Below are 15,647 nucleotides of genomic sequence, written 5' to 3' on the forward strand. Positions count from 1 at the left end.
GCAGGAACTGTCCTTCAAAAGAGGCTGAGAGTGTGTAATTTAAACGGCAGCAGCCCTCTGTCATTCTATATTGGGGTTTGTGTAGGGGAATGGAGGAGGGAGAAGTGCTCTCTTCTGGCACTTGCTGAGAATAATCTCTGGAGTGTCATGCTCCTAGCTAGCAGGTGCTGGGAAGTGATAAAAACCCAAAGCAGGATACTGCTTAGCTAGGGTAAAAGTATATCTGCTTCCAAAAGGGTTGCTTTAATCCAATTAGTTTTTTTTAATCTATTTAGCTTCTACTTCAAAGCGCCACAGACATTGTCCTTTAAGCAAGAGCAAGCAGGCAGGTATTGCTTCATAGCAGTGTTTCTGGAGATGGTATAGATGTGTCCTAAAATAATGGGGTTTTTTGACTTAGAAAATGAAGGCTGAGAGAGAATGGGATTGTTGTCCATAGATCCATTTGGGGGTTAGCTCAAGAACAAATCAGTATAAACCAGTGTTTCTCAACCTTTTAAGTAGCAAGTACCTTCTCAGTTCTGAAAATTTTAATAAGTACCCCAACACTCAATTTTCCAGGGGATTTTATATTTACAGACTAATGTATGCCATATGTTGGAAGAAGGACTGCATATATAAGGCCGTGATATGACAGATGTCTGATCTGGTATGGATAGAGTTGCCACCTTTTACACCAGGGGTGCACAACTCAAGTATGTACCTGGGCTAGAGGTGATGTTGCCCAAAGCTAGGAGGGCTGAACCCAGTGCCGCACAAAACATGGCACACCAAATTATTACTGGGGAATTTAAAGCACTGTGCAATGTGTGGTGCACAAAATGTTTTGCCATAGTTTTGAGAGGCAAAGAGGGCGAGAGAGAGAGAGTGTTAGAGTATCCATGTGCCCCCTGCCTGTCTCACGTACCCCCAGGGGTACGTGTACCACAGGTTGAGAAACTATGGTATAAAACAGTGGTTCTTAACTTCTACAGCCCCCTGCAGCCAGTCCTTGGGCAGGACCCTGCATGCAGGGTCCATCACAGGCCTAATCCACCCCAGGATGGGCAAACAGAGCCAGTCTGTGCATGCCATCCAGCATGACAGCATGACCCTACATGCTGGATCTAGCTGCAGCACAGCCCCACATACCAACCAACCCTGATTACTAGATCCAGCCATGGAGTGACTATGAACTGGCACAATCTGGTACAAAGAGCCATGTCATCTGGACTCCCCACAAGTCCAGAAATTTGGTAGTGGGGCGGGCAGTGGCAATGTTAATTAATCCTCTGTTGCCAACTTTCCAGCCCCACAGGGTGGCTAACATGGTTCCATGGGCTGGATCCAGCCTGCAAGCCACAGGCTGAGCACCACTGGTATAATCTGTCCACAGATATATTGAGACTGTATATTAGAGGAAAGTCCCTATCCTTCAGAGCAATGAGAAGTAGTGGGGACAAAACACTAATTAGTTTTGGGAGATCCTTGATCATCCCTTATCCAAGAGATTAGATGACAAGGTTGCCTGCAAAAACGCAATTCTGGACTCAGTGACCTAAGAGATTTAGACACTTCCTGTGCTGTGATCCTAAGGACAGTCTCACATGATGTCTGTGTGCACGGACCATCTCACATGATGTATGTGTGCAACTGCATTGTGGCCTTGATTTCCGTTGGAGCCTCTGGAGTCTACTGTAATCTAAATAATAATGTGTTTTCACCTATACTGGTGTAAATCAGGAGTTACTCCACTGGGAATTAAACTTACCTGAAAAATGAGAAGAAGTTCAGATACCTGGTAAAGGGCCCAAGCTAATTTAAAGGAATGGAGATTGTTTACACAAATTTAAAGGTGAGAATTTACACTTGCAAACATGGAAGGAGGTATCCAAGTCTGTTTCTTTGGCCTGTAGGAGCCTACATGGAAACATTAACTCTTCCCACCAATGGGGAGCATTGCATATATTGACTGCAGGATCAGGGCCTGTGAATGGGGATTTGCTGTGAATTCATTGCTCAACAGTGAAATGAAAGTTAAAAGTTATGTATTGTGGATATAGCAGAAAGGGACAGGTAATGCCTCAAAATCCATCACACTGCTAAGTCATTAGCGCACTCACATGATGTGAGTTGCTTGTTTTAAAGAAAAAAGGAAGGGGATATTATGCAATAAAATTGACATGATCCTGTTGTGTAGATGTTAATGGAAGGGAGATGTGGATTTCATTCCTGATTCTGCCACTAACTTATTTCATAACCTTGGGTGAGTCGCTTTGCTACATGCTTCATTTGCCATTGAGCAACAGTATGAACCTCACAGGAACACTGCTGAGCTTCATTCTTTAACATCTGTAAAGTGCTTTAACATCTGCAGGTGAAAGAGATTGATCATAGCAAGTATGTAACTGTGTCTTCAGTTTAACAAAATAGGCCAAATTGATACCCAAAATAAGTACATGCAACTTGAATGATTTCAAAATTGTTGCATTTTCAGACTGCAATAATTACACAAATGTATCTGCACTAGTGAAAATCTCTTCAAATGTGTTGCATTAGTTTGCTGTGCTCAGATGACAGTGAAGCATATTTAACACTTGGTATGTATAGACAGCAAGTCTATTTCTGAACATGACTGTCTTTGTCTGCACTACATAAGCAATATCTAATAATGTGTTAGACAAAAGCATTCTTTCAAATGTGAATGATTTCCCAAGGGGTAGTCAAAGCCTAAGGCTGGACATACCAGGAGTACACATTTCTTTCTCTGCACCTTGCCAGACATTTGTGACGAAGCCTCTTTCCAGCTTACCCACAGAGTGCTTTCTCCAGCTGAGTTAATCTCACAGGCTGCGTCCAGACAAGCGTGGACATGCAGTATGTGGCACCACAGACCCATCTGCAGTGCCACACACCACACATGCAGGAGTTCCCCATACAGCTACCTTGCATCAAGTGGGGGTGAAGGGGGGGGGGAGAGGAGGGTAGACCCTGGGATATCCCGGGGTCAAAAAAACCTGTGCCTTAAAAAAGTGGGGTGGCACATGTGGTGGCAGCATGTGCTGCCCAAAACCAAAGTCTGGCCTGCCAGAGCCATGCTCCAGCTGCCAGCCAGGTTCACAGCTGCAGGAATGCCATGGCTGCAACTCCCCAAGGCCCCCAGGATCCCAGGTAAGGCTTCCGGGGCCAGCACAGTTGTTGGCCTCAACTTCCTCTACCCCACCCAAGATAACCTGCTGCATGTCCGAGCATGCATGGCACAGGCTTTCCACAGGGACAAATAGCAGCAGCACACACTTGTCCCCAAGGAAACAAATGGCCATGCTCATCTGGACATGGCCACAGGTTTCTAATGTCAACCACTGCATGGAATAATCCAACCCAAATCCTGCCTCCAGTTAGGGGAAGCAGACTGATGTTACTCAAAGCAGAATTGGGCCCTCTCTAACTTAGCCTTGAAGATCTTGGGCCGGAATCACCCCTGTTATAACTCATTTCACTTTCTTGAACCCACACCAAGGGAGAATTTGGCCCTCTATATTTCTTTTGTCTATTTTGGGACATATACTTGACAGTGTCCCAGACAGCATTATTTCCTCTGCTTTGGAGAGATGTTAGATAGGATGACTTTGCAGCTGACAAAGGAAGTTACTTAACTCAGAACCCACCTGTTATGTACTTGACACTTCTGTTTAAGCTCCCCCATGGCAATACACACTGTGCAGCAAGGTGACCTCTCTTACTAAAGATAATGGTACTTCCAGATATTTAGTACTGAAACCCAACTGGTTGGGTTTTCCATCTGAGTCAATATCTGGGATGGCACTGGGGCAGAATGCTATACAATCCTTAGTGGAACACTAGCTCTGTGGGAATCCAAATCTAGGAATTCCTGGACATTTTAAACTTTAAATATTATATTATGATGTTGAACTCATAAGTAAGAATATGCATTGAGCTCCCATTTTCTGTATAGGAGTGGATCTCAGTCACTTCTGTGGCATTCTTATTATATGCTCTTCTGGTCTTATGAAGGCATCTTCATATGGTCCAAGGTCTGTGACTCCAATGAAACTATACTGGTGTCATCTAAAACCCCCAGCTTGAACACCTTGTGCACATCATTAATGAGTCATTATTAATGACTCCTCCTGGAAACCTGCAAGGGATGTCATTATTAATGACTCCTCCTCAAACCCTCCTGGAAAAGAATGACATACTCAATCTAGCCTTGAAGGATAAACATGTCCTGGGTTACACATAGCCCCTAACAATAAACAGCATGTCTCTCCAGCTTATCTAACTCCTATTCTCACTGAGGCACGAGGCCTTGCAATGCCCCCAGATGCCAGATGAGCCCCTCATCAACTCAGACCACATCATTAGTGGACCAAATAACATGGATTATAATGCCTGAGGTTCATTCATTTGCTCCTCTACCGATGTCATATATGGCATCATATGTTCATAGCACCACTCTGCTTTCTACAGCAGACAAAGCAATCCCTACATGACAGAATGAGTGGACACCAAGCTGACATCAAGTCCAAAATGCACAAAATCTGTGGCAACACGCTTTATACTTCCTGGACTTTCCATCACTGACCTCAGAATAGCTGTTCTTAAACAATGGAATTTTAAAAATTGACTTGAATGCAAAATTGCAGAACACAAAATCATAAATAGACTGGATTGGTTTAAGTATGGTCTAAACAGGAACTACAGATCCTTATCCCTTTACCTGGATTACATTCTATAGTTTTGCTGTAGGTTTGCTACTTTATTGTTCTCTTCAACCCCCTGTGCCTCTCTCCACACTGTCATGTCTCACCCCTTCCACCCCTATCTTTTGGATTTAAATCACTATTTGTTTTTGATAGCCTACTCTATGGATGTCCTTTCACAGCATCTGATGAAAGCAGCTGTGGCTCATGAAAGCTTATGCATCTCTAATTCAGTTAGTCTTTAAGGTGCATCTCTACCTTCCCTTCTATCTAGTTTACACTCTCTGAGGATATAGTCAGGCCAAAGAGAGCAGAGGTCATAAAGGCAATTGTTGTCTTTTGAGTGCTATGCTATACAGTATTCTTAACATTCTTTTAACACACTTTTTGAGCAAAAAGTTGGCTATGAATGTTTCTGGGAGACAGTGGCTTTCGTGGAGGTCATTACCATATTACTGTTGTGATTCAAAACAGCCCTGCCCATCACAGAAATGTTGAGGATTCATGTTGTGTAAGTAATTATTATCATTATTCATTTATCTGCTTTATAGTAGTACTTACAGGCCAGAAACCCATTTTACAGACATCAAGAACTGCTCCCTGCCTCAAAGTGCTTACAACCTAAGTTTTGCCACTTTGCTCCATTCACATTGATGATACATCAAACCACTGAATAATATATGAAGTGGGTGATATAACAGAACCAGGGATTTCAAATCTATTCTTACTATTACTGCTGAAGATTAGAAGTGAATGTGAATTGAGAAGGAACTGCTGCTGGTGACTATTATTTCCTTGTAGAGACAGAAGGTGCTATGTTCCCTGTATTCTTTGCAGAAACAAAAACTAAACATATCCTGTAAAATGTAACTAAAATATAAAATTTCCATTGCCTGATGGTGCCCCCCGGGTCCTTGTCTTGACTATTATTACTATCAGTACACCTTGCAGCTTAAAATGGCCTCAAATGGGCACATGTTTCCAATGTTCTAGGCACTGTACAAGCATGTAGTAAATGTTTCAAACAACCTACAGTCCAATACTCCATTTGGCAGTATGGAGTCAAGAGCCATTGCTCATGACCATCATGAGCCATCGCTCGTGACTCCATCCTGGAGGTCATCGGTCCATAGCAGAGCACTGGCCTTCAAGCAGCAGCACATGCCAGAGGCAGTGAGGAAGCATGTGGCCAAGAAAATGAGGACCTCTCATGTCCAGACCTTGTTGCTCTCCTGCCCCTGCTGCAGCAGGTTTTTCAGGGCAAAGATTTGGCTTATAAGTCACCTGCGTACCCATGCGACCTAACCTCCACCCCACTCCTCTCTCTTCTTTCTCCTTTTTCCTCTCTTTCTCCCATTCTCTTTTCTCCCTCCCTTTTTCTTTCCCACTTCCTTTCTCTCTTCCCCTCCTCCCCCCACCAGCTGCGGTCATCTTTGCTTGCAAAGGATGAAAAACACAGTCCAATATGAGATTCTGCATGCATTTAAATGGGTAAACAAAGCAGGAGCTCTTTTCATCTTCCTTCTCCCTCTTCTTTTTAAGACAACGTGGTCCCGGAACACAAGGTGTATGACAGATGAAGCTGGTGAAAAAACTGGAGGAGGCTCTTGCTAAACTACTGACAGCTGAGAATTACAGGTTTAAATGAAGATATTAGATATATCTTGAGGTGTCATGGACATTTTTCATGCAGTACCTCTGGGCTGGGTACCAATGAATTTAAACACAACTCAGCAACTGGTGTTACTCTCACAATATTAAATACCTACCTATTTACATGGGGCTGCAGTGCTGGGTCTCCTTCTTCTGGAGCACAATAGTGCCCCCATGTGCCCACAGTAAGTAAAAATAATGAATGAAGATGAAAAGCGTGAGGCGTAACCTCTTTTTTCACTCAGGCCATAAAGAGTTAATTTCCATATCACCCTCTCCTCCCCACCCCCATTCCCCATATGTTACTGTGCTCTGTATCCAGCATGCCTGGTAGGTGATGTGATTTCCAGAAGGAGAGGCAATCAGAATTATTTTAGCAGTCTCCTTATTTTAAAATAAGCTCTGTGTGAATTCTTATCCTACCATCCCCATTCCCAAAACCAGGGGTAGGCCTAGTTGAGCCCCAAGGGGAGTTTTCTATAGAAAAGTTGCACTTTTTATTTTTTTTAAATGGAAAGAATTGTTTTAGCAATCTAAAAAATGTTGGCTGAACACTACCAGAAACCAAAATTATTTTAGTTTTCTGCCAAAATTTTTCAGGTTTTAGACAAAATACCTTTTTTTTTTTGAGTGAAGAAGACACTTTCTCTGAAAATGTTCTATTTTTTATCCTAGTTTTGTGATTTCCATGGGACAACACTGAATTAGAGGAGCTGTGGTGTTGACCTGATACCGGACTGCATAGGCACAAGGAAGCAGCAAGGGGAGGTGGGGAAGTTCCCTGTCTTTTTGAGTGCTGTGTTGTTTACCTTTTTTTAGCATACCGCTTTTAGCTGGAAGATGACTGTGAATGTTTTTGATAAGCTTGAGGCTTTTTACAGGATTTTTCACTGCAAGAAAATTGTTGGAAAATTCTCCAGACAGCCTTCATCAACAATACAGGGGTACTGATTCTAGAGAGTACAAGATTTACATAAACCTGGGTAAAATGGAGCCGTCGCCTTTTGGAATGGTTTGACTCATGAGATAGTGGTATATTTTGAATAATATTGGTATATGTTTGCATCTAATTTTTTAGCTAAGAAAAATAAATGTGGCTATATGACAGGGTCATTGCTCTTGCTGGTCACCAGAGCTCTACTGACTGGACATCCCTTGCAGCTTGCATTTCTGTGGGGAAGTGGATTATTATAGGAGTTTGGTCATGGGATTACTTGAGTAGGATTTTTAAAAGTACCTCAAGTACTGAGGAACCTCACAAGGACTTGTGCCCTTGCTGTGAAGAAGGCTAACAGCATACTGGGCTGCATTAGTAGGAGTATTGCAAGCAGATTGATGGAAATGATTTTTCCCTTCTATTCAGCCCTGGTGAGGCCATATCTGGAGTCCTGTGTCCAGTTTTGGGCCCTCTACTACAGAAAGGATGTGGACAAATTGGAGACAGTCCACTGGAGGGAAACAAAAAAGTTTAGGGGGCTGGGACACATGACTTATGGATAGTGGGCTGGGAAACATGAATTGAGAGGCTAAGGAAACTGGGCTTATTTAGTCTGGAGAAGAGAGGACTGAGAGGGGATTTAATAACAGGCTTCAACTACCTGAAGTGGTGTTCCTAAAGAGGATGGAGCTAGACTGTTCTCAGTGGGGGCGGATGACAGAACAAGGTGCAACGGTCTCAAGTTGCAGCAAGGGAAATTTAGGTTAGATAGCAGGAAAAACTTTCTTACAAGGAGGATAGTAAAGCACTGGAACAGGTTATCCAGAGAGGTGGTGGAATCTCAGTCCTTGGACATTTTTAAGACCTGTCTAGACAAAGCCTTGGCTGAGATGACATAGCTGGGAATGGTCCTGCTTTGAGCAGGGGTTGGACTAGATGACCTCCTGAGGTCCCTTCCAATCCTAATTTTTTATGAACTCTGTTGGTCCTATTTTTCCTCTGATTGCTCTATGTCTGGGGTTGAAGCTCACTAATTACATTTATGCCAGGGAAATAAGCAAAGCTACTTCTAGATAGTAAGTTCCTTCTAGTGGAAACTGTCTGTTACAGTGTGCTTGTCCAATGAGGCCTTGATATTGGTAGGAGCTACCATAATATAAATAGCAATACTTGGGGAAGATATGTTTGTGCCTTAACTGTAAGTATTTTGCTTGGTCTGGTTGGTGATTTTTAGGTCTCGGTGGTTTAGGGGGTGGTTCCATCTGAAGTCACTGTATTGCTCTTGATAAAAAGCATGATGGCTCTGCCAGCAACATCTGGTTTTCATTGAGTCCTAGTGAGAGTCCCTCACTCACTCTGCCTCCACTCTTCCTCCCCTGTATGTGGCAATTTAATTAATGGAGTCTGAGAAGGTTTTCAGGTCCAGCATGAAAAGTCTCTTTTCACTGTGATATATGACTCCACATAAAATATAGGTTGGGCCTTTGAAGCACTTCTCTTCAAAAAGGGGAAATTAGCAACTAGCAGTCTAACTATCATGGTTTGTACACCTTACCCCAAACAGAGACGTATTGACAGATATGGTTCCACATATGCAGAAAAGAGGGTTTGGAGTAAAATCTGCCCTTACTGTATGTTTTCTATAGGCCCTGCTTTGACAAAACACTTAAGGATTTGCTTAACTTTAAAGCATGTACTTAAGTCCCACTAAGGTCAACATGTGGGGGTTGTCAAAGCTCCTCAGTCATTGAGCCTAGTGTTCCTAACTCCTCAGAAGCTTTTGAAAATTCTGCCCAATGCTTTGCTGAACTAAGCCATATAGAATAACTGCCAAGTTTTTACTGTGGATTTTTCATTTCCGAATATGGACTTAGGTAAGAATTCTAGTGAATAATGTCTTTCTATGTATATCAAATGTGCCTGTCACCATAATAATCCAAACTGTTCTATTTATGTTGCCTTCTCTTAGCTGATAGCATCGTAGGGTCCTTCTGTAGGTGATACTTAAAAGAAATTCTATTTTAGCTCAAGTGGCACAGAGGCATATGCTGCTTGCACCATATCTCTAGATAAAGATTCCAACTCCAACTCTGCAAGTGTGTGTGTACATATTTTATTACACCTTCCTATTTAAGAGTGTGAGCATGGGTCTTTTATTGGAAAGGAAGTTTTTAAACTGACTTGCTTATTGAGGATGGATGTAGTCTTTCTGGACTTCAGCAAGGCCTTTGACACTGTCTCCCACCCCATCCTCATTAAAAAACTAGGTGACTGTGGCATCGATGCCTACACGGTCAAATGGATTGCTAATTGGCTGAAGGGTCGTATTCAGAGGGTGGTGGTGGATGGGTCATATTCGACCTGGGGGGAAGTGGGCAGCGGAGTCCCCCAGGGCTCGGTCCTTGGGCCCGCACTGTTCAATTTCTTTATCAGCGATTTGGACGACGGGGTGAAAAGCAACCTGTTCAAATTTGCTGATGATACCAAAATTTGGGGTGAGGTGGGCACGCTAGTAGGGAGGGAAAGACTGCAGCAAGACCTGGATAGGTTGCAAGGGTGGGCTAACAAAAACAGGATGCATTTCAATTCGGATAAGTGCAGGGTGCTGCACTTGGGCAGTAGTAACCAGCAGCACGCTTATAAGATGGGAAACTCCCTTCTTGAGAGCATGGAGGCAGAAAGGGATCTTGGAGTCATCATTGACTCCAAGATGAACATGGGCTGACAATGCAAGGTCACGGTCGGCAGGGCTAACCGGACCTTATCGTGCATCCACAGGTGCATCTCGAGTAGGGCCAAGGAAGTGATCCTCCCCCTCTACACGACACTGGTCAGGCCACAGCTGGAGTACTGTGTCCAGTTCTGGGCACCCCACTTCAAGAGGGATGTGGACAACATTGAGAGGGTCCAGAGGAGGGCCACCCGCATGATCCAGGGACAGCAGGGCAGACCCTACAATGAGAGACTACGGGACTGAACCTGTTCAGCCTTCACAAAAGAAGGCTGAGGGGGGACCTTGTGACCATCTATAAACTCACTAGGGGGGACCAGAAGGGTTTGGGGGAGACCTTGTTTCCCCTAGCGCCCCCTGGGACAACAAGGAATAACGACCACGAGTTGTTGGAGAGTAGGTTTAGATTAGACATCCGTAAGAACTACTTCACAGTCAGGGCGGCTAGGATCTGGAACCAACTTCCAAAGGAAGTGGTGCTGGCTCCTACCCTGGGGGTCTTTAAGAAGCGGCTCAATGCCTACCTGGCTGGGGTCACTTGAGCCCAGTTTCCCTCCTGCCCAGGCAGGGGGTCGGACTTGAAGATCTACAAGGTCCCTTCCGACCCTACTTCTATGATTCTATGAGGGCCATATATATGAAGTAAGCTGCCAGAAATTATCTGAGTAATGGGTTGGGGGGCCAGAGTAAAGATGGTGTTGCTTGGTTAGGGAATGGCATGAAAAATTACAGAAGCACATGGGAGAGAATCAGATGAATGGGGCATCACAGCTAACACCATGGCACAACAAAGTATGTAGGGCATTGATATAATGGGAAACTAATTTGTGTATGTAGGGTAGGGTAGAGACAGAGTTGAGTAGTGTTTGAAGGCAAAGAGAAAAAAAACAAGTCTGACAAGATAAAGAAGGGGGAGCAGTGGGTGGATCTAAAGAGAGTGTGCTCAAGTCTGTGGGCTGGAAAAATCATTTAGGGCAGCTGCATTTGGTATGGACTGGAGGTAGAGGTTATGGTTATCAAATAGGTCAAGCTGTATCAACTCATGTTTTCAGTCCTAGAAATTTTTGGGGTGGCTTTTGGTGCTGGATCAGATGGTAGTCATCACAGCTGCAGTTTCCATGGTGTTATAGGATGCATAGTACTGCCATGTATACTCTAAGGACAGTAGGGAATGCCTTTTTATTATGGACATTTAAAACTGTTCCTGGCAGTTGTCTTCTTTTTTCCGGTCAAATCTCAATGAGTCAACCCAAGATGCTTTTCCCGTCTTTAACTGCTATGGTTACATGAAAGTAGGAAGAATTAGGGCTTGGCAATACACAGCCCATTTATACCAGTGTAGTTTGCCTTTATAACTTCTAAACAAGAAGTGGACATATGACATACACCCTATTAGAATGTCACTTACTTTAAGGCAGCATAGAGTTAATTTAGGGAAAATCATGGTAAAATAACACTGGTATAAATTACATCATTGTGTCCTGTGCCCACTTCCATTCCTTGGTGGCCATTTGGTGTAGGCAAAGAGGATATTAACCATTCTGTCCTGACCTAGCAATGGGCACAGTAAGAGTGCCTACTGCAAGCCGCTGTCCTCAAAGAGCTGGTCATCTGTCCACTCCAAACACTCAAGTAATTTACAATGGTGCACAAGATACATGTAAATTATGCTGGTGTAAATATATATGCCCATGCCCTCCATTTTCTGGAAGTGGGGAGACACTATGAGAAGCATGGGGTCACAACTGGAGAAAGGATCAGAAATTATTACGCTAATAGCTTACACACTTTACAGATGAACTGGTACTGCATACATTTTACTGTATCCAAGGTTGGACAGTCTTCATTGCTACATTTTCCTATGTATTGTGGAGGATTTAGTTACCTTAGGAACTTTGTGGTTACATCCTGTACATGTCTTGGATCCTTAAATCAGTGTTTGGGAAATTTAAGTACTGGCTATCCAGGGGTAAGAATACCAGATAAGAAGACCTGTTTATGAACAGTGTAACTCATGGGAACATGTATTCTAAGGAATCCACATACCTCTTCTTGTGAAATATAGTTCCAGAGGACTGACACAGTATCTGGAAAACACCTTGGTTCAAAATTTTAGTAGAATATAACAGGTAAAATACTAGAAACCATTTGTTTTGCGTGAATGCATTCCATCCCTGCCCCAAGACTAAAACTGTTAAAATACAGAACCTGTTCAAGTTGTCCTCTGGAACTATAAAATAATCAAGACATGAAAAGTTTGAGATGGTTAAAGTTTTCTTCCAGAGGCTGGAGATTAGAAGTCTAGGCAAGTAACAAATAAAAAAAAGAAAAAAGAAAAAAGGGGAGAGAAAGAAAACAGAAGAAGAACTTAAGTGACCTGACATGGGAAATTTAAATCTTATTTTTAAAGAGTTAGGTTGTAGTAAGCCTTGAAAAATTAAATCCCCAGATGTCTCCAGAGGACTATATCTCACTAAGAAGGTTTCATGTAAGTTTATCATGTATCCAACACCTAGACATTGGACCACGGGGACCACTAAGATAATATTTCCTCTGGATTAGCAGGAAAGCTAGCAAGTGACATTTGTATGAGACAAACTTTAACTTAAGGGGTTTTCCTATTATTAAATGATAATATTAAAGAGGTGCTTACTGAAAAGGAGATCTGTTAAGGTTTGTAAACCGAAGACATCATTATTCATAAAATAATACTTCTCTCTCTTCAAGCAACTTGGTAATTAATTAATCATTTGGTTCATTTGGTAATAACACCAATTCAACTGTAATGCTTTTTAAGACTCTTGTCTCCTTTTGACACTGACTAGTCCCCAAATCGTTTTATGAGAAATGCTTTTCCTTCTTTAATGCCTCATTCTATCATTTCTTTAATGAACACTGTTTTTAATGTTCAGCATAGTTGTCTGGCCTAGAGGGGGGTGTGCTGACTCCAAGGCCTTAGATTTGCAAGTTCAAGCCTGGGTGTGTGCCCAGGCTCTCAGCTGGACCTGTGGGTCCAGGAATTTTACTCATCTGATTGGAGGCCTTCAGGGAAGGCCCTACAAGGAAAAGCTAAGGGATCTTAGCCTCTTCAGCCTCTCCAAGAAAAGGCTGAGAGGGGACCTTATAGTGGCGTCCAAATTCATAAGGGGAGAGCAATATGAAGTAGGCAATGATCTGTTTGCCAGGACACCCCCTGGAACAACAAGGAACAATGGCCACAAGCTATTGGAGAGTAGGTTTAGGCTGGACATTAGAAAAAAGTTCTTCATGGTCAGGGTTGCCAGGATCTGGAATGGGCTTCCAAGGGAGGTGGTGCTTGCCCCATCCTTGGGGGTCTTCAAGAGGAGACTGGACAAGCACCTGGCTGGGATCACATGATCCCAGGTTTGGTGACTCTTTTCTTGCCTGCCAGGGGCAGGGGGTCAGACTAGATGGCCCACTGAGGTCCCTTCCGACCCTAGAATCTATGAATCTATGAAAAACTTCAGAGATTTTGGACACTGGCAATGAGACAGCATAATATGTATGAGAAAAATTAAGGAAAAGATGTGGAAGGAAACATTCCTAGATTGGTTATTTTAGAAGGTGCCTAACAATTTTACAGAGCTTTACAATCCCAAGGAAAACATGGAACACAATCATTAGCTCACCTCTTGTGTCTCTCATATGCCCTTGAGACTCTTGGGAAACCCTATATATCACATGCTTTGCAATACTTAGGATGAGCTGGGTAATCCAAGGAGAGTATTCCTGTGTTGTCTCTTAAACTTGAGACCCAAAGATGCATCATGCTAGTAAATCAAACACTAGTTTTCTTGTGTGTGTGCACATATGAGCATGCATAAGTGTGTTTCACTATGAATGAGTGTAAGTATCTATATAGTATGCTTCTGTATGTGAAGATACTGAAATAGGGATGCCTACAGAGTGAAATGAAGATGTGATTGCAGCATATGTTAACATACCCATGCACGCTTCATTTAGCTACCAGTGGTAACAATAGCAGTCAAAACATGACAAATCCAGGACTAGTACATGTTATCACACTCAGGGCCGCCAGAGAGTTTGAATTCTGATTGCTAGCACACCCTAAAATACATGCCATATGTTCTCATGAAACAGAAATAGCAGATTGATCTGGCATGGGTACACTGGCATATGCTACAATCATACCTTCATTTTGCTCAGTAGATAGACCAAACAGTTGTGCATGTAACTGATTTTCCTTCCAATACACAGTAAGCTAGTGTGTGCATATGTGTAGCCAATCCATGTGTTATTTTGTGCCTATGTAGACATATGACTTAAAGAAGGACTATCAAACAAGAAGCATATGTAGCAATTCAAATAAAATAGGAAAGGCCAAAAGAGGGAAATTACCCAAACAACCTGCAGCCAGTAACTAAATTAATCTAAAGCTGGGGGATCATTTCTCCAACATTCAGCTCAATTTCCACTATCATAAACCAGAAGGTCATGGTATATGGTCACTGTAAGAGCTGAACTTTTGGGTTCTGGCATTCTCTTATGCTGATGTATTTAAGATGCAAGACCAGGTCCTCCTCTCCCCAATGCTAGTATATCTTCATTGCCAAGACCTGGTTCACTGATGTGTCAGCATGAAGGGAGTTAGGTGCTAGGTTCAAGAAAAGCATGTCGAATGTGTCAGATATCTGTATCTTCTTCCTTGTTGTTACCTTTACCACCATCAAGTATATCCTCAACCCCCTCTTTCTCCTTACTATCACTCTTTCATACTTACCATCATCACATTCAGCTTTGGCAGTAACTTTTCTGTCACGTCATTACTTTGCCTTAGGAGCAGTATTGTCATTATCACCATCTCATGTTTCCTCTTCATCCTAAATACATTCCGCATCCTTACTAGTACCAAACTAAGTCACTGGCACCCTGTTTATCCTCATTACCATCTTTGCCATATGATGCCCAGTGGCCACACTTATTCCTACTACCGGCATCAGATATACTTATCTACTCTTGCAGCTTTGTTTCCTATGTAAGGGTTATATCCGTTTGTTACATTGCTAATAGAAGTTAGAGAATGACATCCTCACACTGCTAGCTAAAAAACTCCAATAAACCACAACCAGCTCCAAAAAACCCACAAGTAAATCTTGATCCCAAACTATACAAGTAAATCAATAACATTAACTCCAACCCCCTCAAATCCCACCCTAAGCAGGGTTTTTAGCTCAGAAAGGAAAAAAATGTCAGACTACATGAAATTCAAACTTTGCTATAAATTTCTGGTGGGAAGTACTTGCTTACTACAGTGAGGGGCAGCAGTATAAAGCAGATGGGGGACTAGAAAGACTGATAGATAGAATAAGATATGGTCCTATAGACATATCATATTGATTTTCCAATGTTGGCAGAGTCCCATCCCTAATACAGATGTAAGAAAAGAAAGGAATAACTGAGAGGAATTCCCAGAACTGAATATAGTATAGTTAGGATTGAAACAGATTTCAGTTAAATCCCATTTCAGTGAGGACACTCCTGCTGGAAATGACTTCTCATATATCAGGACAACTTAGCACAAGTTTGCTTTCCTAACACAATGATTGTACAAGCATAGACAAATAGAGCTAGAAGGTCTATA

Source organism: Alligator mississippiensis, chromosome 5 (genome assembly GCF_030867095.1).
Source record: "Alligator mississippiensis isolate rAllMis1 chromosome 5, rAllMis1, whole genome shotgun sequence".
Taxonomy (NCBI): Eukaryota; Metazoa; Chordata; order Crocodylia; family Alligatoridae; genus Alligator; species Alligator mississippiensis.